The sequence below is a fragment of the Pan troglodytes genome, chromosome 6, assembly GCF_028858775.2.
Source record: "Pan troglodytes isolate AG18354 chromosome 6, NHGRI_mPanTro3-v2.0_pri, whole genome shotgun sequence".
NCBI lineage: Eukaryota > Metazoa > Chordata > Mammalia > Primates > Hominidae > Pan > Pan troglodytes.
The window spans coordinates 146451666-146477269 of record NC_072404.2 but is presented as its reverse complement, the minus strand read 5'-3'; the positions used below and the strand labels follow the sequence as shown (position 1 = coordinate 146477269).

Genomic DNA, 25604 nt, shown 5'->3' with positions numbered 1-25604 from the left:
TCAGTTTCCCCCGCAAGCTCTCTCTCTCCTGCCGCCTTGTGAAGGTGCCTGCTTCCCCTTCGCCTTCCACCATGATTGTAGGTTTCCCCAGGCCAGAGCACAGTGGCATGATCTCTGCTCATTGCAACCTCCGCTTCTGTGGTTCAAGTGATCCTCCTGAGGAGCTGGGACTACAGGTGTGTGCCACCAGGCCTGGCTAATTTTTTTTTTTTTTTGTATTTTTGTAGAGACAGGGTTTCACCATGTTGCCCAGGCTGGTCTCAAACTCTTGAGCTCAAGCAATCTGCCCACCTCAACCTCCCAAACTGCTGGGATTACAGTAGTGTGCCACTGCACCCAGCTGAGAGATCTTTCTAAAATGAACATTTGATCAGTTCACTATGCCCCTTAAAATTCATCAGTGGTTCTCCACTGGCCTTAGAATAAGTTCAAACTTTTTAGGATGACATACTCAACCATGCTAATCTTTCTGGATTTCTCCTTCAGGACTTCTGCCATGCATTTATACAATGTATTTATTTAGAACCTACTTGCCAGGCTCTGTTCTTCACCCTCAACTCCCTGCACACAGCTTTTTCCCTAAGGTCTTTACACATAGTACTTTCTTTGCTTGGAATATCTTTCCCTGTAACCTGCCCACTTGTCTGGCTTACTTCTACTTATCCTTCAGAACGCATCTCAAGATTCACCTTGTGTGGTTAGAGACCCTATGCGTGGTCAGGGTTAGGCACCATTCTTATGAGCTCCCCTATTGATATCATCTCACTGTTGCGTGATCAATTGTATATTCATCTTTGTTCTCATGATACTATAATGTCCTTCAGAGCAGAAACTGTGTCTTATTCATCTTTGTATTCCCAGCACCCAGCACAGTACCTGACACACAGCAAGCACTCAATAATGAATAAAGTGGCAGAGTTGGGTTTCAAAGTCAGGTCTTTTCTCTCTGGCACAAATCTCACATTTCTTCATGCTACTTCTCAATACCGTGAATCTGAAAAATTCCAAGAGCTGAGCTAGGTCTATTTTTGCCTAGCACTAATTAAAACACAGGCAAATAGATTATTATTAGTTCCATGAGGATTCAGTTGATTATTTTTTTGTACACCCCTTCCTCCATCATTCCACCACTTTGATCATCAGAGTACTTAGGATTACCTATATCTAAAATGACTGAAAGGCTAGGCATGGTTAAGTGCACCTGTAGCCCCAGCTACTCAGGAAGCTGAGGTGGGAGGCTTGCTTGAGCCCAGGAGTTGGAGGCCAGCCTGGGTAACACAGTGACACAGTTGTCATAATAAATAAGTAAGTAGACTGAAAGAACTTTCTCTATACTTTTATATCCTTTTGTAACTCTTATCCTGTTGCTTCCATAATACCACTGAGGCAGGGAGAGACTAAGTACATGGGGAGCAAGGTAAATTTATTTTTCTGTCAACAGACACTAAAAATGGATATATCAATAGAAAGTCATTTCCCATCATTTCCCTCAAGGTTCCTATGGATAGATATTAAAGTTTCAGTGCTTAAATTTAACATTGCAAAATGAAGCTAAAATTGAAATTTTTATGTAGTGAGTTCAATCTCATCACAGAAGTTTGTAAATGGGAGGAACCTTAGAAATCCTTTAGTCCAGCACTTTCATTTAAGCTTCCACGAAGAAACTGACATAAGACCTATAATGGCTCACTCAAGGTCATCCAGGCTATCGATGCCATTATACATCTTTTTCAAAGGGCTTTATTTTCCATCTAAACAAATTATCTACATCAGAATCCACCTATTTACATAGGGCTTATCTTTCTGATATTGTCTTTGCAATATCCTTGTTATAAAGAGGAAGGAACTGAAAACAAACAAAACAAAACAAGGTTGTCTTGTCCAGGGACATAGAGGAATCGGTAAAAAAGATAATTAGTACACAAAGTGATGGGGTTTCCTATTTGTAGTGTAGCCTTGTAGTCACACTGTGTTCTCTGAATGCCACAATGCTAACCCAAAATTACTTGTCCTTCCTGGGCCTGGATTCCATTCAATTTTACGCCTTGTTTAGTCTAAATGATTTCCCCAGCTTCGACATGTATTTATTTATTTATTTATGCGTTTCATTTTAGAAGTATACTTAAATCTACTCTTTACTCGAGTTTGTCTTAGTTCTAGTGCTGAGGAATGAAGATTCTGGGTAAAAGAAATCAAGATGATGTTTTTTTTTTCTAGGCTTTACATTTCAAGGATGGTTTCTCAAATGGCAACTGGCAGTCTACTCCTCAAATGATGACGTTTTCCATAGGAATTACAATTTAATTGGAATATTTTGTTTTCAATGGGAAGCAAAGATTTCTTTCCAAGAGGATCAGTTTGATAATGTTTTACCAGCTAGTGCTACGAGACCAAATATAAACCAGTTCTGAGAAACAGGAAGTGAACTGACTGGTCTAGTCTGAGTGTCCCTGGCAGTGACGCAAATACAGAAATCAAATTAGGAAAACAAGATATGTGGGTGTGAGGCAATCGATAATAATCCAGGATGCTACAACATAAGCAAGAATGCCTTTAACCCGATGCCATTCATTTTAATAACACCCTGAGCAGTTTGATTTCCACGGAACACGCTGGTGATTAGAGAGCAGCAGGAGCTTGGGTTCCCTAGCAACAGCATGTGCTTTTGAGACAGTCATTAGCCTTTCAGTTAATCCCATCAACCCCTTACCTCTAAATGTATGACTGACATAAAAAAAATGATGTTTTAGAAAGTGCTTTGAAATTTCCAGGAGTGCAATGGAAGGGAATAATCACAATTAAAAAGTTATCTGGAGAACTACACTCCAGTGAAGGAAGTAATGTTCCTACGTGCCCAGCCTGTCCGTATATTTCCCTGCTCTCAGTTGTAGGTTTCTGAATCCCCTGTGGCAAAGGGCAAGGGAGGTGAAATTGTTCAGAGTTTCAGGCAGTCTTCTCACCTAAAGTGAGTAGTATTGCAATGTCTCTTGGAATCATGGCTCTGAAGATGAGGAGAGGAGCGGGATGGGCAGTTTGTGTGGTGAGGAGGCTGGCTGCAGGTAGGCTGGGAGGGAATGTCACACATAGTTTTCTTTCTCCTTTAAGCCGAATGAGGTATGCTGGTCAAAGGAACTTGGGGAAGGAGGATGGTGAGGGGAATGAAGTTCTTCTTCCTATTGATTGTTTTGTTGCACCAGAGGCTGTTTGTCCAAGGCCACTGGCCAAGAGCATTATTTTCGTGGCTAAAGTGAGGTTGGGCAGGTTTCCCATCCCTTTCACTAGTTTTAAACAAGACAACCCAGAAAGCGCAGCAAGGCTCTGGGAATATGATGTGGGTTGGCTTTTCCTACTCAGCTGCACCTTAAAGCGCCAGGCTGATGGGCTGATACTTCTCAAACCCTGAATCATTGCCTCCAGCTCTGTCCTGGGTTCAGGATGCACCACTCCACCCTCTGTGTAGCTTGGGTCAACTTCGGGGCGTCACTCCAATAGTAATTATTGCTGCGTTTGGCTGGACATCCTTATTACGGCCTGGGTCCCTCTCAGCTGGAAACTGGGCTCCTTCAGTTTGGCTGGGGTGACTTCTAGCACTTCCCGCCGCCCCACCTTACCCCCCTGCGCGCTCCCTTCCCAAGGCGACCACCTGCACCGCCCCACTTACCATCTGCCCCGCGGGGAGGGCCCCCCGGGCTAGCGGAGCCCTCCCTGCTCCCGGGCGGCTCTGGAGGAGCTCGGTGTTTGCCTCTAGCCCTTCGCTACCGGAGGATCAGGTTCCTCCCCTCCTCCCCCTCCAGCTCCGGCCGCCGCCGCCGCCGCCGCCGCCTCCTTGCATGACACAGCAGAACCGCAGCTGCTGCAGCAATTCCAAGCCATCCGCCCAGGAAGCGCCGCAACCGGGACTCGGGAGGGGTGGAGGGGGCGAGGCAGAGGCCGCGGCCCCAGGGGATCCTTGGCCCCACTGTGCACCACACACTCCTTTCCCAGCCCAGGGGCACGCGAACAAAATGAGGCTCAAGCTGACCAGGCCGAGCCGGAGGAACGCTGGGGCTTGGCAGCAGAAGGGATGGGACCAGAGAGAAGGGTGTGGAGGAGACCCCAGTGAGGGCCAGGACATTTCAGGTAAAGAGAGGTAAGAAGAGGCCCAGAAGTCAAGGGCCAGACTGTGAAGGTGATTAGAGGTCAAAGAGAGGTAAGGAGGTAGAGTTGCAAAGAAGAGAGGCCGAGCTGGGAAGGGCGTGGGGGTGGGGGTAGCTGCAGGGGAGGGTGGGGGGTACAGTCTTTGGGGAGGCCCGAGCTGAGCCCCCAGGCAGAAAAGGGGCTGAGTTGGGAGGCAAGGGAGGTAGGAGGAAAGGGATGAAAAGAATTAGGCATGAGATAGGAAGGTAAAACTTGGGAGAGATATTATAGAATTAGAAGGGTTGGAATGGAGCTCATTCATCATGGCTGATGAAGTAAACTGATGAGGTGGAGAGAGACAGAGTCAAGGCAAGGCCAAACGAAAAGATCTTCCATCCCACTCTTCAGTTTCTTGCGAAGTTTTTCTTGATTCCGCCAATCCACACAGTTTCCTTTATAAAATGGAAAAGCATGAACTAAAAAACCCAGAAATAGCTATCTGGCTTAGATTTACAGGATAAAATCTCCATGTCTGTAAAAACTTTAAGGCAGAAATTTGGGATTTATGGTACAAACCCTTTAAGGGACTGTGAGTCAGTAATACCCACAGCACTCAACATTGTGAGTTTCCACACATCCCTGGACTTGAGTGAGTCTTTCCAAGTGTTTGTTAATGGTACAAATGATGACAAAATTAGTGGTTCAAAAATATTAAAGTGCACATGCTTTTTGCTTTCTCTATGTATACAGAGGTTACATATATGTATACTTTCTAGCGTCTAGCAAGTATGGTATGGCTAGGGATAATTATGTTTTTCTGATTATTTTGTTTCCCATCAAACACCCCACGAATTTTACAGCAGACCGCCTTCTTGTCACCATTTGAAAGAATGTGGTCAGAAAAGTAATGCAAAAACTGCCACTTTGGTTTTGTCTGTACCTTCCAGGTCATATCTCCGTACCTCACTTCCTGACACAAACAAGTTTTCACTGTTGTCAGCAACAAAGCCCTAATATAGCTGCGGAAGAGAAAAACTGCATTGCATTTTGCCTCCTGCAAGCATCATCAACAGTTACTGGAGGAACGTAATTCCAGAAAGCTTGAAAGCCGTGGTGATGGTAATTATGTATCAAATGCCTGGTTCTATTTCTGTTATTATTGTTTTGTCATTTCTGTTTTCCCAGCGATCTGACTGAACTTGCAGAGGGACAAATCCAGTTTTTCTTTTTGACTTTTGTCAAACTAAATCAGGCCTGATAGAAAACTCATTGCTCTCCGGGGAAACAAAGTAGGAGCCACGAAATGTCATTTTAACAGAGCGTGGGTTTGGTGACTGTAGGAAAGGATTTGAGGACGCTCCTTCTGTTCGGCTTCCTATGTCATGAGCACAGGCTCCACGCACGCACAGACACCACGGCTCCCGGATGCTGTGGCTCCCCGATCTGGGCTCCTGCAGCGCCAGAAGCCCCTCCGGGATGCTTCGAGGGGCTCCCAGTGGGTGGAGGTACGGACGCCGCTGCGGCCGCCGCCGCCAGTCCTGCTGCTGTTGTTGCTGCTGCAGTCACGTGGGAGCCCCTTTAAGTTTCCATAGAGAGGCCTCTCTGGTGTCACATGATGGACATGATATAATGAAACAACATTGTGGAGAGGAAAGCATTAGGGGAGCCCACGGCTACAAAAACAAGTGAGTGAGAAGAGGTGGGAGGAAGAGAAACTACGCCACCTCCCCTGCAGCCGAGTGCACGCAGCAGCCTGGCGTGACAAGTGGGCGACGCCGGGGGGCAGGGAGCCGGGGTCCTTGGCCCTGGCCGGGGACCCCACCGCCCACCGCGCGGAGGACAACTTTTAGCCGGCAGCCCAGACCAGCGCGGCACCTGTCTCCGGAGTCTCCACCGCTCCTCCCGATTCATCCCAGGGAAATTCTCAAGAATACGCTCTACAAATCTACGTGCGCATCATTTTCACCTCGCGTCGCGCCCGGGAGGAAGGAACGAGGCAAGGAGCTAAAGCAGCGTGCGTTCAGCCCTGGGGTAAGTTCGTCGGGTGGGGAAGCCGGTCCCGCAGGACTTTGGGATGGGAATTTTGCTCTCCTTTGCGATCTCAGAGCGTGAAGAAGGCGTCCCCTCCGCTCCCGGCGGGGCTGATCGGCTGGCTAGTCAATTTCCCCTTAGCACGCCCCGTGCGCCCACCCTCGCTCAGCCCGGGGCCCCCTCGCCGTCCCCCGGAAGGGGTCTGCGGTTCCTGGCCAGGACGTTCGGAAGGCGAGCGGGGGAAGGTAGGGCTGTCGCGGGAACCCGGCTTGTGAGAGCGATTTCGCCATGTTTGTGTTGCTAAGAGCACTTTTTCCCCTTTGCTGTGGCTTGATGCCACATGGCTCCTCCGGAGCTGCTGCCGGGCTGAGAGAGTGTTTTTTTTTTTTTTTCAATGTCCGCATTCCAGCTAATGTTGCGCAGATAAAATTCAAACTTGAGGTAAACAGAAGAAGAGGAGGAGGAGGAGGAGGAGGGGAGGGGGGAGGAAGGGGGGACTGTTTCCATTTCGAGATCCCACCTCTTCCCTCCGCGCAGCCCAACATCCCGAACCTAGAGACAACTCTTGCCTTTCTCCCACGTCCCCCACCTTTGCTGTCAACAAGAAATAAAGGCGGGGGGGGGGTGGGGTTGGAGGTAGGGGGTGGCGTGCTTATTAATTAGAAAGGACGCGGTGTCTCGGTTCTCCACTGGAATCAGCAACTCCCTGGAACTCGGGCCTCTGGCCCCGTCCCTCTTTTCTCCGGCAGGGACGCAGGATGCCTTGGTGCACTCTAGAGACGGGGACCGGAGGGTGCAGCGCGCCTGGGTGGGGCGAAGGGCGCCGGTCTCCTCACGCCCTCTGACTTTAGGATACCAGACAGTGTCTCTTTAACCCCACCCCAGGCGCAGGTTTCCAGAAGGCGGGGTGGGTGGGGCCCCCGATTTCCAGAAGGCGAGTTACCTAGCAGGTGTGTGGGGTGGGCATTGCTATTCGGTAAGTCTGTTGCATGGGGTAGGATGACGTGGGGAGCTTAAAAGCTTTAAAGCCAGCCCAAAGGTAAAGCTGCGTCTGCTGTTTTTGTTTGTTTGTTTTTTTTCCTGTGTCTGTGGCAAATTAAGGAGAAAAATCAAGACGTTCCCTTCAGTCCTCCCTCGGTGTTAACGTCTGCTCCAGCTCGCAGCCCGCTGCTGGGTGAGTGGCGACATCAGGGCGAGGGTGAGCTTCGTCACGGGGAAAGCTGGAGGCTCCTGACAGCTCGTAGCCGTCCTCCCCTCGCCCCGCCCTAGGCGGAAGGTGTGGGTTGGGTGGTCCGAGGAGGGTGACGTCCAAGGTGGGGTGGGCACAGGCTCGGGATCCCTCGCAGCGCTAGGGGCCGCAGCCCCGGTCGCCGGGGAGTGCCGTGGCAGGGAGGCGGCAGCCACGTGAGGGGTCTGCGGAAGCGCCGGAGCTGAAAGCTGGGGGCGAAGTGCGTAGCAGAGTCGTGACGGGGGTGACACGCAGCAGCCGGGGGCGGCGGGCCGCCGGAGCCGGGCGCCTCCCACGCAGGGCCGGCGTTCCCCGCCGCGGGTGGGTGCGCACTCGCCGGCCCTCTCCCGGGAGACCGTTTCCGGGAGCGGGCGCTGGCGGGGCGGGGCCGGGGCGGTAAACAGGGTGGTGCCCTCTGCCCTCCCGCCCCCGACCTGCCGGGGCGCGCGGCCGGCGGCGCCCGGGGCGGCGGAGGCGCGGTCCCGGCGCCGGGCAGCGGGGGCGCGCCCGCTCTCCGCCGCCCCCGCGCGCGCCCGCCGCCGCCCGGCCGGCCTCCTCTGTTTTTGTTTTGATGGAGCCCGCGTGCAGCTGGCGCGTGTCGAGTCACGTGCCGTGGGCGGGAGGGGGCCGGGGCGCGGGAGGCGAGGGCGCGGTGACACGGGCCGCAGGGGCCTGCGCCCGCGGAGGGCGCGCGAGGGGGCGTGTGGCCCCCGATGGAGCCCTGCGGCGCGGGTGCCCCGGCGCTGGCTGAGGGGCTTGGCGCTTCTCGGCGAGCAGTGCTAGGTTTGTCGTCGCAGCGCTTCGGGGAGCCTAGTCCAGGAGAGAGGGCCTGCCTGCGCTGCTCGGCTCAGAACTCGGACCTTACAGGTGGTGTGTACATCCCGGTGGACGGGTAGACACTTCTGTGTGCTCCTGAAGGCCGGCTGCGTGTAATAACCAACTGGAGTGCTTTAAGAAGGATTCTAACGCCCAGCCCAATCCCAGACCAATTGGACCCACATCCACATAGGGCCTGGACAGTGTATTTTTAACCCCCTCTTCCCCATAAGTGATTTTGGTGCAGTGAGAATTTATAGAAGTAACCAGCTTGATGGAATAGCTACTTGTGAAATCATACCTATTTAGGGACAAAATAGTAAAAATAGCTAAAATAGCTAACACGTATTCATCTGTCACTCAGTGGGGTCTCTATGTGTCAGATACTGCGGCTCCCCAAACATGGATCTACTCGTAGAAGTACTGTTACCCCTATTTTATAGTTGGAGGAGGAGCGGAAGCTCGGAGTTAATCAGGGAGGACTGTGACTAGGACCTAGGGAGGTCGAGTTCAAAACCCCTACTTTCAACAGTCACATACGCCTCGTGGAAAATGTACCTTTGCCTAAGGGCCCCATGTTTGTGTGAATAGTAGTAATGTTTGCCTGAGGGCCAGCTTGTTTATGTGGGTACATTTCTACTGTTAAGATTTTTGTCTGAAAAGCTTTGCTTGTATAGGGGAGGAAAATCATTTGGTGATTCTTTAAGGCCTGTAGGCGACCTTTTCCAGAAGTTTATTGTGGATCAAGGAGAGAGGGGATCTCCATAATTTGAAGTGAATAGGTTCTCTGGAAGTTTCTTGTTTTGTTTTTGAGACTTGAGCATTTGTATAATATGAAGGGGAGAGTCCGGAAGAGGCAGATATTTTCCAAGTATTTACATGAGCAACCACAAGAGTACTTTAGGTTGCTGGATGCGATACAGTTGTGGTGTGGTCACAGCTGGATGTACCCAGAAGTGCGGTACAGTACACAGTAGCAGAAGTTCTGCCATTAGCATTTTGGAGAAAAAAAAAAACAACTAGTCTGGAGTACAGAAACTTTGCTGTTACATCTCTTTTCTCCCCTTAATTTGTTTGATTTGTCTCCTGGTCAGATAAACTGTTGGTGGGACGTTTAGATGTGGGAGTAGTCCATTTCATTAGTATTTTCTGTACAGAGATTCCAAAGAAAACTCATAGTAAACAGAGGTTTCTCCCTGAAAACAAATGATACTAGCTACAGTGTATTTGTGACCAGTATGTATTATTAAGAGGTACCGTGTCACAAAGAACTTTATATTCCTGTTGATTGCTGTCAAATATTGTTACCTCTATGGCAGGCATGGGTATATTATTTAGCACACTTTAGGGATTGGTTTTCATATTACTTGCAGTTTTGATGAGGAAGGCTTATAGACCTACTCAGGCAAACCTGACTGGAACGTGAGTATCTGTGGTCTGGTGTGGAAATAGCTCTCTAGCCCCATCTCCCTCCTCCCATTGTCCACCCCCATCCTCCTTACCACGAAACACATTTTTCACCAGCATTGCCAAACCACTTGGGATTCCTGCGCATGGCTTTGCTTAGTTTGCTCTTCTGCTTCTTGGATACCTCCTTCAGGAAATGTTCCCTGATTTCTCCTCAGAAACCATTTAAAAAATACCCTCCCTGCGTCATCTCTGCATTATATATATGCTTGTCTTATTGCATTATATCGCAGCATATCTCATTGTATTTGTTACATATTGGACACCACTGCTAAATTGGGCTCCTCAAAGGTGAGAATGGTGACTTGTTTATCTGCACATCACTGGCACACAGTAAGCACTTAAGTTTATTGCATTGGTCGCAATTACATTTACTTCCATTTAAGTTGCATTATCTGTGTCGGTGTTTTCCTGAATCACTCATCTTCATTCTGAACTGTCCTCACCTCCTTCTCTGCTGCTTGCTACCAGGCTAAAAACACAGCTGAAAGCACCCCAAGACAAAACTTACACAGAAAATACACAATAATAGTAACACATTATCAAAGAAATAGGAAGGGGCAAAATACCAGTTTTTCACTTGTTTGCGAATTTCGTCCTTCACTGGCCGATTGGACGGTGTGAACTTTCTTGGTTGCTAATATATGCTGGAGGAGATGCCCAAGGTTGTTTTTACTTTTCGATTTACTTGGGAAGGAAGAACTAGTACTACATTACCAGTGGACATGCTTTGATGTGCCATAACAGCACAGGTGCTTCATCACATTTCATTGCTGTAATTTTCAGATTGAGTATTACAGAGGTATTTGTAGAGCAGCACTGTCCCATAGAGCTTTTGGAGAGGATGGAAATGATTTATAAATTTGTGTTATCCAGTGTGGTAGCCACTAGCCACTTGTGGCTATTGAGCACATTAAGTGTGACTGACGAACTGAATTTCTTTTCTTTTCTTTCTTTCTTTTTTTTTTTTTTTTTTTTGAGACGGTGTTGTTCTGTCACCAAGGCTGGAGTGCAGTGGTGCAATCTTGGCCCACTGCAACCTCTGCTTCCCAGGCTGAAGCGATCCTCCCACCTTAGCCCTCCCGAGTAGCTGGGATTACAGGGGCCTGCCACCATGCCTGGCTATTTTTGTGTTTTTAGTGGGGGTGGGATTTCGCCATGTTGCCCAGGCTGGTTTTGAACTCCTGGGCTCAAGCAATCTGCCCACCTCGGCCTCCCAAAGTGCTGGGATTACAGGTGTGAGCCACTGCGCCTGGCCAGAATTGAATTTCTAATTGATAAATGTAAATAGCTGCTAATGGCTACTGTATTGGGTGGCACAGTTACAGAAGATATGTCTGTAATTGACAGGTCATCATTTAGGCTAAGGTATTCTGCCTTTAAAAGTCTGCAGTCACAGAAGATATGTCCTGTAATTGACAGGTCATCATTTAGGCTAAGGTATTCTGCCTTTAAAAGTCTGCAGTCATCTTCTAGGGCTTAACACCATGCTTCCCGTTCATAGATTACAAGGTGCTTAGTGGGTGATATTTTTGGCCTGTGTGGGGCCTTCATATTATGGAGCATTCGTGTGTTCTGTGGCTTTTCATGTAGTGCGTGTGGTCTTCCTTTTTCAGGAGCAGAGTAGAGTGATTATTAGTAATTATGATTATGAGTAATTATTTACAAATGGATGTGAGCCCTTGGTGTATACACTAAATGAAAGTCCTATGAGTTGAATCAGTACTTTTCTGAGATGCATTGTGAGGGGAAGGAGCTGTGCTTGTCTTGCTGACCATTGATCTCCAAGGCCTAATATGCTACTTGACACCTATCAGTGCTCATAAATATGTTTTGAATGAATGAATGAATGTTCAATTAACTTAAGCCTTCCAGTTTAGCTTCAGAGGCTGTAATATGGAGCTGAGAAGAGAAGTAAGGAGTAACTACACCAGTGGCTTTATAGTTCTTCCAAGGAACGCAGTCTCTCCAGGGGTACTATTGTTAGCTCTGTGACTCTGATTTCTTTCTGGTAAGATATGTAGCAGGAATTGTTACACTTATTTGATGACAGATTGAAAAATAAAGTCACAAGAAGATTTGGTGCTCAGGTCATACAGAGAGAGTTGGAAGTATACATCAAATGGAAGTAGTTGTTTCTATTGCATTGTGCAGTCATCCATGATAACTTCTTTTTTTTTTTTTTTTTTTTTTTTTTTTGAGATGGAGTCTCGCTCTGTTGCCTAGGCTGGAGTGCAGTGGCACGATCTCAGCTCATTGCAGCCTCTGCCTCCCAGGTTCAAGAGATTCTCCTGCTTCAGCCTCCCTAGTAGCTGGGATTACAGGTGTGTGCCACCACGCCCGGCTAATTTTTGTATTTTTAGTAGAGATGGGGTTTCACCACGTTGGTCAGGCTGGTCTCGAACTCCTGGCCTCAGGTGATCTGCCCACCTCGGCCTCCCGAAGTGCTGGGATTACAGGCGTGAGCCATGGCACCTGGCCCATGATAACTTCTTCAGAGGAAATAAAATAAAATAAAATCATGCGCTGAACTATGTTAGAAAGTTTGGGTTGTAAAATCTAAGTTTGTTTGGTAATTGTGTATGTTAATGGAGTCTGAAAAAAGGACTGAAAATATTACCTCTAGTGTGGCAGGACATTGACAAAACAACTTAACCATGAGAAACAGGAATGGAAACATTTCTTTCTTCAGCTTCCAAATCTCATGTATTCTGTGATTTTTTTTCTATGATAATCCTAGCACCCAAGTCACAAGCTTGTCAAATGGGATATTTAAAATGTAAATAGAAAATGTTTAATTGTGTAGATAACCCCTACTAGGCTTTGAAAAAATACATATATATATAGTATCAGACACATCAAACATCTGTTTAGAATAAGAGCACTAAGACCAAAAATTGTAGATTTTATTTCATGTAGTAGATCCTATATTGGGGGTTGATGATGTAGCCGAATATTTGGTTTAGTACCTTTAAGAGACGATAAACATACTCTGCTATCTATACTATGCATCAGACTTAACCTACTTTGTGCTGCTATGTGTGTTTGGATTTTAGGCCTGTCTTCATCCACAACAGCTTGTTCCTAGGATAAATGTTGTCTTCCTATCATTCTGCCACTACATGTTCCACAAATGAAAAGTAATTTTATCATAGAGTAAGTCAAACACAATTGGAAATACAAATCTGTTGTCTTAAAAAAAAAAGTCATAGAATACATTCCAAGATAAAATGGGAAGACTTCTCTTTTAAGCAATTCCTAGTCCTTTAGTCCTTACTTTTCAAATACCTTTGGTATGAACCTTTTGGGTGAGGCAAAAATACAAAAGCCCCCGAATCGAAAACAAAGTATCAACCACGGTTCGTCAATTCCTGCTGTTGCCCTTGAAACCAAACCAAAACACGAGCATAACAAGACAAAACCCACCACTGCTAATAGCAACAAAAGTTAACCCAACCAACCACACAGAAAGAGCCTGTGAGATTTGAGTTGTCATTTTTGTAGCGAGGTCAATCATGTGAAGTCTTTTTTATTTAAAACATTTTTTATTTATCTTTTTCAAGACGGGGTCTGGAGTGCAGTGGCATAATCACAACTTACTGCAGCCTTAACCTCCTGGCCTCAAGCAATCTTCCCACCTCAGCCTCCCCAGGAGCTGGTACTACAGGCACATGCTACCGTGCCTGGCAAATTTGTGTTTTTTGTTTGTTTGTTTGTAGAGACAGTGTTTTGCTATGTTGCCCAGGGTTGACTTGAACTCCTAGGCTCCAGTGACCCACCCCCTCGGCCTCCCAAAGTGTTGGTTTACAGGCATGAGCCACTGCACTCGGCCAAGTCTTCTTTTTTAGGTATTAAATGTTAATTACTCATGACAAAAATACTTGCCTGTATCTGAGTAGATAGTAATGATATTAGAATTAATGCTACAAAAGATCAGGATGTATTTTTGCCTAGAAGATCCTATGGGACTACTTGGATTCAGGTATATAGTTTAAGAATCATTTTGAAGGTCACTAACTTGTTCGAGTTTGAGGATGTTACTGGCTTCACTTCTTTCTCATCAGTGGAGTGGTTGGATTGAACTCTGGTTCTCAAACTTTGGTGTATCAGAATCACTGAAGAACACACATTATTGGGTTGCACCCCAGAGTTTCTGACTCAGAAGGTCTAGGGTGGGCCCACTAATGTATATTTCTTACAAGTTTCCAGGTAATGCTGACGTTGCTGGTCAGAGGGCCAAACTTTGAGAGCCGTTGGGATAGACAGTATCTTCTAAAGTTCTGTGATTTTTTTTTTTTTTTTTGCCTGTTCCCCCCACCCCCATCACTTTTCAAGTTGAGCACTGATCACTGCTTGATTTCTAAAGGATTATGTCATTTAAAAATTGCTGTATGGCAGACTGAGTTGTAAAAGTTTAAAATGGATTAGATTAATTTTATTTTGAGAATTTCTTGAGAACTCCATATATTTTCCAAAAATAATGAGTCTGTTAAAACTCAGATTGGGTATTCCTACTTAGCTAAATTAGAAATCCCCAGTTAAAATATATTAAAGTATTTCCGATGTTACTAAATGACAAAACTATTTGCTACTCCTTAAACCTAAATGTTGTATTAAATCTAACCAAGTGCCTTTTATTTATTTAGAAATGGTCTCACTCTGTCACCCAGGCTGGAGTGCAGTGGCACAATCATAGCTCATTGCAGTCTCAACCTCCTGGGCTCAAGTGATCCTCCCTCCTCAACCTCCTGAGTAGCTGGGACTGCAGATGTGTGCCACCACGCCCAGCTAAATAAAAAAAAAATGTTTTTCTAGAGATGGGATCTTGCCTTGTTGCATAGGCTGGTCTCGAACTGCTGGGTTCAAGCCATCCTCCCGCCCCAGCCTTCCAAAGTGCTGGGATTACAGGAATGAGCTACTGTGCCTGACCTATTTAGTTTTAGAAATGGAGTCTCGCTGGATTGCCTAGACTGCCCTTGAACTCCTGGGCTCAACTAATCCCCCCACCTCAGCCTTCTGAGTAGCTGTGACTACAGGTGCATGACATGGCATGTGGTCTTCTCTTAATATGCAGCTACAGAGTACAATGCAGCACATTATATAGTTGTGGACTCACTAGATAAAATGATTTTCATGAGACATAGTTTTTTCTAGACAAAACTCCACGGATTTGGGTCCATAATAGACTGTGACAGCGTTAACTTGGACATCCCCTAAAGATAACAGCCTCACGGAAGAATCATGGTTGCGGGAAGGAAATGTCCATCGGGGCATGGATGAGTACGTCAGGGCACAGTCATTCCTGATTTTGATGACCTTGGAGAACAGTGGTGGCTCTGTAGTTTCTAAATGAGGGGACTGTGGGGCTGGAATCTGGTAGGAAAGGGAGTGGGGTTACTAGGAGACTTGTCTTCAAGCAGCCCTTTCATAGCAAGCACACCGTTCTTAGGGTGTATGTTTATGGGAGAGGGAAGATCCTGGGGAGGCGTTGGTGGAGATTCCAAGGCATTCTAAGAGGACAGGTGGCGCTCTGGAAGCATTCCATGTTAAACCAGACTCCCAGGTGCTGAGAATCAGATGGACTCAAGTTGAGTCCAAGTGAGGTTTGACAGTATATTCTAATATGACTAAATGTATTGGAGAGAAAAGAAAAGTTAAGACTTTGAGGAAAATATATATAACTTTACCTGAAAGCAAAGAAATAAAATAGAAGAAATTGGTGAGCAGGGAATGGGAAGACAAAGATGGAATGTTGTAAGTTTTTAAATGTCCTGAAACTTTTAAAAGACATATTAACTATGTCAAGATGAGTCAATAGCACAGGGTTCTTTGTTAGAAAATAATAAATGAATAAGTTTTCCTTTTTGTTTCTGGTGAATACTTCGCAATATCGCCAGGTGCTATTATTTGACTCATGTCAAATGCCTTTCCAAAGTTATGCCCAGAATTCATGCAATGCTTACATTTTTAGATTGCTTTATGATTGTTACCTTGTTTAAATCAAGTTTCTGGAAGGCACACATGACCGTTATTACTAGGCGTGCTTTATGGATTAGGAAACAAATCATTTGTATAGCGCAGACCACGAAGCTGGGTTGAGACCATGAGACTTCTCTGCTTTTCACACTACCAGTTTTAGTTTTATCTTGAAATTGTATATTGTCTCACCACTTTTATAAGAGGATTGAGCCTTAAAATCTTAAGAGTTGATTTGGCATACGCGTAATTGATTTGAGACTATGTTTCATGGACCCAGCTTTAGATTTTGATCACCTCTTTCTCTTTGAAAAGAGCTACGTGTGATTTGCTACCCAGATCTGTACTCATTTCTTGACTCAAGTATGTATCTGTGACATAATCTTCGTAGTTAAATCTGTGAAACTTTCAAATCCTTCAGACTTGACAGTGTGAGGCTGGGGTTGGCAGTCTGCTTAACAAGATGCTGGGACCACCTCTGAATTAGTGAATCAGGGAGCTGCTGTGTGATCCCCTCCTCCAGGCTTTCCTGGAGTTTGTCTCTGCCACTTCCTCAAGCCCTTTAAAAAGGCTCCTGTGCTTTAGAGAGTTAGGATGTTAATGACCATTCTTTTTTCTTGTACTTTATTAAGTACTAGTCTTATTAGACTAGTGCTTAAGTGGCAGTGTCTGCCTTTGCCTTCTCCCATCTCTTTATGCTCCTTTCTTCCAACTTCTCACGTTTCTGTTTCTCGCACGGCCAGGTGTCCAGCATCCCATGCTGACTTGCGGTTGGCCAATCCCCTCCTCGTAGATTTCCTCCACATTTTCCTCTTCCTCCTTTTCCTGTGGGAAGTTCTTTTTCTGGGCTGTGGCTGGTCTTACGTAGTTCGGTGGAAAAAGTATTGAGGTAGTGTTAGATACTGTGCTGCACCTCCAGGAGTGTCCAATCTTTTGGCTTCCCTGGGCCACACTGGAAGAAGAACTGTCTTGGGCCACACGTAAAATACAGGAACACTAACGATAGCTGATGAGCTAAAAAAAAAAAAAAATTGCAAAAAAAATCTCATAGCGTTTTAAGAAAGTTTGTGAATTTGTGTTGAGCCACATTCAAAGCTGTCCTGGACCACATCTTGGACAAGCTTGCTTACAGTATTTCTGCTGGATTTCTGGTTCCAACTAGCTATGGAACCCTGTGAGAGATTTGAGTCTCCGCTCATCTGAAATGAGAGGTTGGATGGAGAAAGGTCTTTCCAGCCCTAAAATGCTGTGATTGAGATTATTCATACGGTGGTATGGTTGTAGACCCTCACAGGAAACTTCAGCATTTTGAAAGGTACCCAGTAATCAAGACTGGTCTCAGTGTAGGGGTGATGCCTTTGAGTCCCCAGGTAAAACGATCTTGGACTCCTTAAATTAGACTGCCTGCCTTGTGGCCGGCCCTCTTCTTCAGGAGTTAGGGATGGGTCAGGAGGGCACCCTTGTCTTTATTGTGATATCTACGTTAGAATACCCAAATATTGAACCTGGATTACACTTTGGAAAAATTGCTGACACAGGTGTGAAATATTCGGCTGCTTTTCATCTCCATGAAGGAGGCAGTGGCCTTCTAAAGTTGTTCTTTCGGTGATGGTATTTAAACCACTAGGAGAGTTTCTGGGAACCTGCTTCATGCCTCTGTTAATTCTTATACAACTCATAAAAAATGCCACTTCAGATCTTTCTCTTGCAAAATTGTGCATGGCCTGTGACCGTAAGTGCTAGTGTCCTATTTCTAGGGACATTTTTGTTAGTACTGAATCTTTTTGTTATGTTCACCAAGCTACTTATCTGTCCATTGTCAAGGCCACTGACAGTTGTTTTGCTGTCTGCTTTTGTATTGATGTGTCATGCATTCATTGCACATATTGTTTATTTTTTTAAATCTGTGTTTATCTTTTTTGTTTGTTTCCAGAGAGATTAGTTATTGCTATGCTAAGAACATTTATTTAATCCTTTGTCCTTAGTGTCATTCATATTCCTTTAGCTATTCCTATTTTTTAGCTTTTTAGAACTTTATAATACCTACTTTTTATGGGCTCACTTCCAAAATAATTTATGGTGACTCTTCCATTTTTAGCGTGTATTGCCTGAAAATTCAGGTATTTAATAGCAAATGAAAGTTTTTTTTAAAATGCTGTTTATTTTGGATTTTATCTTTGAAATCTGTAGTTTGTTTTATGCCTCTTAGTTAGCTTACAAAAAGTTACTCTGCTTACACGTCTCTTATTTTCATGGAAAAAGATATAACATCCCCCTTTGCTCCCCCTTTTAAAGGGTTCTAAATTGAGATTCTTTCTGCTACTAATTTAATTCTTCTGAAAAAGAAACATAGGGGTTTGTTCTTTGCCATATATCTTTGTTACTGCCTAACAAGCAGTTTGGAACAATGACTTTATAGACTTAATCAGTACCCTGTTTAGTCATTTCATATCATCTGCAGTATGTTTTTGAGATACATATTTTTTAAAAAAATAAAAGATCATTTGGGATTCTAAACAACAGAAATATCCAAACAACAGAATTGCTCTAAAGTTTTAAAAGTGATCATCTGTATGAGAAATCATGCCTTGCAATAACTGAAGAACATTTGCTCTTCTGTGGGAAACAGTGGCGGCACGTCCTCGGCTCATTCTTGGTCTGAGTGGTCCAGCCACTTACCCCAGAAAGCGGTCCTGCACTGTGGAGGGAAACCACAGTGGCTCCCGAGAATCCATTGGCAATGGATGCATTCTGACCACATTTATTGTTGTTTTTGGAGGGTAACAGTTGTTTTAAAGCACTGAACTGTAATTGCATAAATACTCATCTTACTTCCTAAAACGTGTTTTTTGATCATCGTGCTCTTTTGGAGTAAGAGCTGTAAGCTCTGGTAAGATTACTCCTCAGGAACATGTTGGGTCTTGGACATTGCAGGTCAGTCATCTAGGGCAGCGGTCTCCAATCTTTTTGGCACCAGGGACTGGTTTGTGGAAGATAAGTTTTCCACGGATGGGTGGGGTGGGGGATGGTTTCAGGTTGATTCAAGCGCATTCCATTTATTGTGCACTTTATTTCTATTATTATTACATTGTCATATATAATGAAGTAATTATACAACTCACCATAATGTAGTATCAGTGGGAGCCCAGAGCTTGTTTTCCTGTAACTAGATGGTCCCATCTCGGAATGATGGGAGACAATGACAGGCCGTCGGGCATTAGACTCTCGTAAGGAACCCGCAGCCTAGATCCCTCGCATGCGCAGTTCACAGTAGGGTTGGTGCTCTTATGAGAATCCAATGCTGCTGCTGATCTGACAGGAGGCGGAGCTCAGGCGGTGATGCAAGTGATGGGGTGCGGCTGTAAATACAGATGAAGCTTTGCTTGCTAGTCCACTGCACACCTCCTGCTGTGTGGTCCAGTTCCTAACAGGCCACAGACCAGTACCCATCTGTAGCCCGGGACTTGGGGGCCCCTCATCTAGAGTATTCTGGACTGTGGACTCTGTGTTCCTTTTCATGCATTGGAATCTTCCTAGTCCTCAACAGGGAGTCTAGGAGCAGGCACAAGGAAACATGTCCCCTCTGGGTAAACTTTCTGTCCAAAATTAAACAAAACAAACAAAAAACCTGAATACGTCTGGAATCTATCTGGGTGTTTTGTGGATGCAGGCCCACCCTGGCCCTGGCATATCAGCAAGCCAGTTGTGGGCCATTCTTTTCCTCCCTGTTTATTGTCTTTTTTTCCTGCGTTCTTTACTCACTCAGTTTCCTTCCTTTTTTGTCTTTTTTGGTTCTTTTCCGTTTCTTCTCTTTTGCCTTTTACCTTCTTCCATTCCTTATATGGATAGCCTAGGAAACATCCTACACTTACCATAGGCATTTTTTTTAGCCTGATTAATGGCAGTCCAGAACTAAAGACAAATTTTACTCTGATATTATGGTCTGTAAAATCACATGCTGGTGCAAATTATTTATTTGTTTGTTTGTTTGTTTGTTTTTTGAGACAGAGTTTCACTCTTGTGGCCCAGGCTGGAATGCAGTAGGATGATCTTGGCTCACTGCAACCTCTGCCTCCTGGGTTCAAGCAGTTCTTCTGCCTCAGCCTCCCAAGTAGCTGGGATTATAGGCATACACCACCACACCCAGCTAGTTTTATATTTTTAGTAGAGACGGGGTTTCACCATGTTGGCCAGGCTGGTTTCGAACTCCTGACCTCAGGTGATCCACCCGCCTTGGCCTCCCAAAGTGCTGGGATTACAGGCATGAGCCACCGTGCTCGGCCTGGAGTTTCACTCTTGTTGCCCAGGCTGGAATGCAGTGGGATAACCCTGGTTTACTGCAATCTCCACCTCCTGGGTTCAAGCACTTCTTCTGCCTCAGCCTCCCAAGTAGCTGGTATTACAGGCATGCACCACCACACCTGGCTAATTTTATATTTTTAGTAGAGATGGGGTTTTACCATGTTGGCCAGGCTGGTCTCTTGAACTTCTAACCTCAGGTGATCCACCCACCTCAGCCTCCCATAGTGCTGGGATGACAGGTGTGAGCCACTGTGCCTGGCCCGGAGTTTCACTCTTGTTGCCCAGGCTGGAATGCAGTGGGATGATCTCGGTTCACTGCAGTCTCCACCTCCTGGGTTCAAGCAATTCTCCTGCCTCAGCCTCCCAAGTAGCTGGTATTACAGGCATGCACCACCACACCCAGCTGATTTTATATTTTTAGTAAAGACGGGGTTTCACCAAGTTGGCCAGGCTGGTCTCTCGAACTTCTAACCTCCCGGATGGTCCACCCACGTCGGCCTCCCAAATTGCTGGAATGACAGGCGTGAGCCACCACACCCGGCCAGTGCAAATTATTTCTGAAGAGTTTAATATGTTTATATAGCATATTTCAGGTTGAATGGAAAAGATATGTGAAATGTATCACTTCTCAAGCTGTTTTTGATATTTAAATGGGCATTCAAATAGGTTTCAGATTGATGTTTAAATTTTCAGATTTAAATAGGCATTCGAATAGGTTTCAGATAGGTGTTTAGACTTTCAGATTTAACTAGGCATTCAAATAGGTTTCAGATTGAAGTTTAAAGAACAGTTTGCCTAAATTTTGGTAATAAATAACTATATAGAATTTCAGGATCCTTTCTACGTATGGAAATTTTTGGTAAACAAAGATATTGTTTGGGTTAAAGTAGTATTTTTAAATTTCTTAAACTATAACAGAGTTTGGTATGTAAACAATGTGGTAGAGTCAAATTTGTGTTAAATAGCAACTGTGACCTATGCCACTCTGAAGGAGCACAGTATATTCTAGCTGTAAGGGCCTTGGGAGCACATTGAGTTCAATCTTCTCATTTTATAAATGAGACAATTTACTTAAACTTACACACCTGGTTCACAGCATAACGGACCACAGTTAGGTCTTCCATCTCCCTGTCCGCTGTGCTTTTTGGGCAGAAGATAAGGTTAGGAAATTTAGAAGTGAAGTGGACAGAATAGCATGAGAAGACCACTATATTTGAGTTCTCAAGCAAGCTTTGACTTTAATTTCTGAGTTACGAGATATTGGACTAGGTGTGTTTAACCTCTTTGGATCTTAATTTTCGGAGGGTTGTATTTTTAGGTCCTTCTGAATTCCAATCAGGTGAAAAAAAATGAAATAGGTTTCAATTCTTCTTATTGTAGGTTCTTGCAATTTCACTTTAAGTAGATACCCCTATTTTTTAGTAGCATTCCTATTTTTTTCTTGTTAGTGAATCAACTTTTCAACACGTGTTGTTGTTAGACACAGGTTGTCTGAGTCAAGATGCTAGTTGCTTCTGTATTCAGATGTCTCTAGCATTGTCTTGATTAACTGAAGTTAAAACACTTTAAAAGGCAGTTCTTCCCTAGTTTCAAACTGCAGGAATAGTCCGTGGACACGTTATTCAGAGGTACTCTTTTCAAGTGGTTTACACTTTCTTACAGTCTTCAAGAGTAATCTCATCACGTAAGTAAAATTTAAGAGAATTTTGCTGCTCCAACTTCTAGAGTTGCTTTATTTATGGTTGTGGAACAGGTTTTTCCGTTCTTAGTAGGATAATCTGGCATTGTTTGTGTCAGAGAGAAGACAGTTGTAACAATGTGGAAGGATAGGAAAGATGAGTTTAAAGTATTGAAGAAAAGCTGAAAGACTGGAGGTTTTTTTCAGAAGACTCTGCCAGTGAGCTTTGAGACCTTTCCCCCATTGCCTAGCAGTAGTTCCCATGCCTTTAATTGTTTTAAAAAAAGCCCATTCTAGGCCGGGCGTGGTGGCTTACGCCTGTAATCCCAGCACTTTGGGAGGCTGAGGCAGGAAGATTGCTTGAGTCCAGGAGTTTGAGACTAGCCTGGGCGACATAGTGAGAGTTTACCTTTACCCAGGTGTGGTGACCTGTGCCTGTGATCCCAGATACTCAGGGAGGTTGAGGCAGGAGGATCACTTGGGCTTGGGAGGCCAGGGCTACAGTGACCTGTGATCATGCCACTGCACTCTAGTCTGGGTGACAGAGTAAGACCCTGTCTCAAAACAAAACAACAAACCATTCTTTCAGTGAACGCTTTTTTAATACCTATTATATGCATAGCACGAGTTAGGTGCTGTTGGAATTACAAAAGAATTGTTCATATAGGGCTTTTTGCTGTAGGTGCTTCCTCTCTAGCTGGGTTCCCAGTACTTAGGCCATGAAATGGTGAGGTGAAGTAAATGAGTACGCGCACAGAGTGCTCTAGTTGAGAAGGGAGAAGGGACAAAGCAGTAGGGGAAGACTCTAGGGAGCCATGGAATCTGAGCAGTTTGAAGGACCAGTAGTTAAGAATAGCTAAAAAGAACTCAATTTTCTTTTGGGAGAATGCAAGGGAAGTGGTTGGGCTAGGTTAGGACATAGGCTTGGGAGTTGGGAAAGAACCACTGTAGGTTTTAAAGTGTAAACCAAACAGTGACAGAGGCAGATCTCAATCAGTTTAGAGATTTATTTTGCCAAGGTTGAGGACGCGCCCCCGAAAAAGAAACACAAGTCACAGGAGGATCTGTGTCTTGTGCTTTTTCTGAAGAGGATTTTGGGAACTTCAATATTTAAAGTGGAAAGAGAAAGCAGGAGGGGAAGAAAAAAAAGGGAGAGTGGGTAGGCAATGAGGCAAGCGGTTACATTCTTGGGAGGCTCTGATTAGTACTGCTCAGTGAATCTACATTTTTACATGTGAAAAGAAAGGAGTGGGGGAAAAAGTCAATTATGCATTCGTCTTGTGCTCAGTAAATCTACATTTTACGTAAGATAAAGTAAGCATGTGAAATTACAGCTGTTTGGGAACAAAAGTAAGGCAGTTTTTTCGTGATTCAGTTTCCAGGCTTAACTTTCCCTCTGGCATAGTGAGTTTGGGGTCCTGAGATTTTATTTTTCTTTCACAGTGGCAAATGAGGGAGACCCCTGGAAATAATACAGCCTTTTTGCCCTAGCTTTTTATAATATTTTGAAAATTTCACGCTTAAAAAAATAGTACTGTGAGCACCTGTATACCCTGCTTCTGTATTCACTAGTTAACATTTTGCTGTACTTGCTGGCTTGTTCCAAGTGTGTGTATATTTTGAACCATATGTGGTAAGTATGCATATTTGTATTATTTTGCCTCATCATTTGAATGTAAGTTGCAGACATCATGACATTTCACCTCTAAATACATGCTAAGGAGGACTGTTTTCTGTATATGCCTGCAAAACAGTTGTCACACCCACAGAGTCTAGCATTGATGCAATAACCTGGCTTAATATATAAAAAATATTTAAACATGAAGGTGTGTTTATTGTCTTGGGACCACGAGTATTGAATAAATTGGTGTGGCGAGGCTAGAGCCACAGAAACTGGTTTACACATATTTGAAGAGTCATGTGTAGCCATAAAATAGAAAGAGGAAGCTCATTGTATTCTGATCTGCTATACAATAAAATCCTGAGTAGAAACAAGGCATAGAAGAATGTAAAAAAAGAGAATTTATAAACATTTGCATATATATAGATATAATAACTCTGGAAGGATAGAAAAAGAACCATAATATTCCATGCCTTTGAGATAAGGCATCAGGTAGCTGGGGGACAGGTGGACTTTTCTCTAAATATTCCTTGTTACCTTTTATGTTCTATTTTGCATTTTGAACTATGTGAATATATTACTTATTCAGAAATAAATGGTAAAGAAGCACGCATAGGCTTTTGTTGTTACCATTATTAGCTCTGTAACGTGTAGGAGCATACTTCTCTTTACAGCCTAAAGAGATTTGGAGAATGAGACGTGAGGCACAGACAATGGAGAAAAAATTTTATTATTTCAGTTTTGAAGGGTGTTTTAGTCCATTAGAGCTGTTGTAACAAACTGTTGTAGACTGGTTGGGTTATAAACAACAGACATTTATTTCTCACAGCTCTGGAGGCTGGGAAATCCAAGATCAAGGTGCTGGCAGATTCAGTATTTGGTGAGAGTCAGCTTCCTGGTTCATAGATGGCGCCTTCTCCCTGGGTCCTCACGTGGTGGAGAGAAGAAGCAAGCTCTCTGGACCCTTATGAGGGCACTAGTCTCATTCATGAGGTCTCTATCCTCATGACCTCATCTAACCCTAATTACCTCCCAAAGACCCTACCTCCTAATCCTATCATCAGGGAGTAGGGTTTCAGCATATGAATTCTGGGGAGACACAAGCCTTCAGTCCGTGACAAAGGGAAATTTGCTATTTGTGCCACTTAATGGACTGAGATACTCATGGTGTAAGAAGGTAGTTTTTCAGGAGCTGCTAGTGGGGAGAGTAGGGGGGGCTTGATGGGAATCTGATATCCAGGAAGTATGTGAATTTCACAAGGGAGAGCACAAAGGAAGGTGTAGTAGAAGTACAGAATGTACTTCTGTACATTATGTCCAAATCCCAGAAGTATGACTGGGATTTGGACTTTGCCTTGTTGATGTATTAATACTATTTTTTTTTTTTTTTTGAGACAGGGTCTTGCTCTGTTGCCCAGGCTGGAGTGCAGTGGCGCAATCTTGGCTCACTGCAGCCTCCGCCTTCCAGATTCAAGTGATTCTCGTGCCTCAGCCTCCAGAGTAGCTGGGATTACAGGCGTGCACCACCTCGCCCAGCTAATTTTTTTATTTTTGTAATAGTAGAGACAGGGTTTTGCAATGTTGGCCAGGCTGGTCTCAAACTCTTGACCTCAAATGTTATCTGCCTGCCTTGGCCTCCCAAAGTGCTGGGATTATAGGAGTGAGCCAACATGCTTGGCCTATTCATGCTATTCTTGAGGACAAAAGATGGTGTGTTAAAAAAGCTGCTGAGAGAAAATGAACATTTAGAAATAATGTCTGCCTATTTGTTCAATTAAAAAATCATAATGTTTCTAATGCCTAATAATTATTTTTTAAAAGACAAGTTCTTAGATTTTACTGAAGATTATGTGAAGGTTAAAGTAAAGCCTTATTGAGTAAATGCTAGAAATCTGTTATTAGTAAGTTATGTCTATTTGATAGCAGTTTGATTATTTTGTGTGATAATTTTTATATAATTATATAATGAACTTCTGTGATAGCTACCCTTTAAAATTACTTTTTCTCAGTGTTTTGAGATGTTACATGAAAGGTTAAAATTAATTTTGGAGTTAACTCAGCCATAGTTTATTTTCTATTTTGTTAATGATTAACACGAAATTATCGATTGGTACTTAGAGCCTCTTCTCTTGAAGGCCAGTGTTTGTTAATTAGTGAGTGTTGAATTGCTCCCCGTGTCCAGTAGGCATCTTGTGGTTAATGGAGACAGATGGTCTGCCCTTGATAGATGCTTCTGGAAAGTTAACATTCCAGCAGTGACGGTTACATTCCTGTCAGGCAGGACTTCAGGAAGAGAGGAACTCCGCACCGTTTGATCAGGATTCCCAGGTGTGACTTTGCAGGTGAAGACATTTGATTTTATCAATTCA

At 44.5% G+C, this 25604-nt stretch overlaps 1 protein-coding gene and 1 long non-coding RNA gene across 26 annotated transcripts in view; one reads left to right on the top strand and one right to left on the bottom strand.

The window, feature by feature from the left end:
- The window catches only part of MKLN1 (muskelin 1), a 381688-nt gene extending 377910 nt beyond the window's left edge, over positions 1–3778 (bottom strand). Inside the window, exon 1 of one of the 2 annotated variants that reach the window (XM_063815012.1) lies at positions 3662–3778. The gene's annotated coding sequence lies outside the window, so the exon portion shown is untranslated. The remainder of the gene's footprint in view (positions 1–3661) is intronic. The other variant, XM_001135321.6, reaches the window with a different exon arrangement.
- Positions 3779–3950: 172 nt separating this feature from the next.
- LOC735584 (uncharacterized) overlaps positions 3951–25604 on the top strand; it is a 236762-nt gene continuing 215108 nt past the window's right edge. For 20 of the 24 annotated variants that reach the window (XR_010158664.1, XR_010158675.1, XR_010158663.1 and 17 more), the window contains exons 1-2: positions 3988–4129; positions 5064–6147. This is a non-coding gene — a long non-coding RNA (uncharacterized LOC735584). Of the gene's footprint in view, positions 4130–5063; positions 6148–7248; positions 7322–7508; positions 7596–7623; positions 7697–25604 lie in introns of those variants that run through there. The other 4 variants (XR_010158674.1, XR_010158666.1, XR_010158676.1 and 1 more) reach the window with 4 other exon arrangements.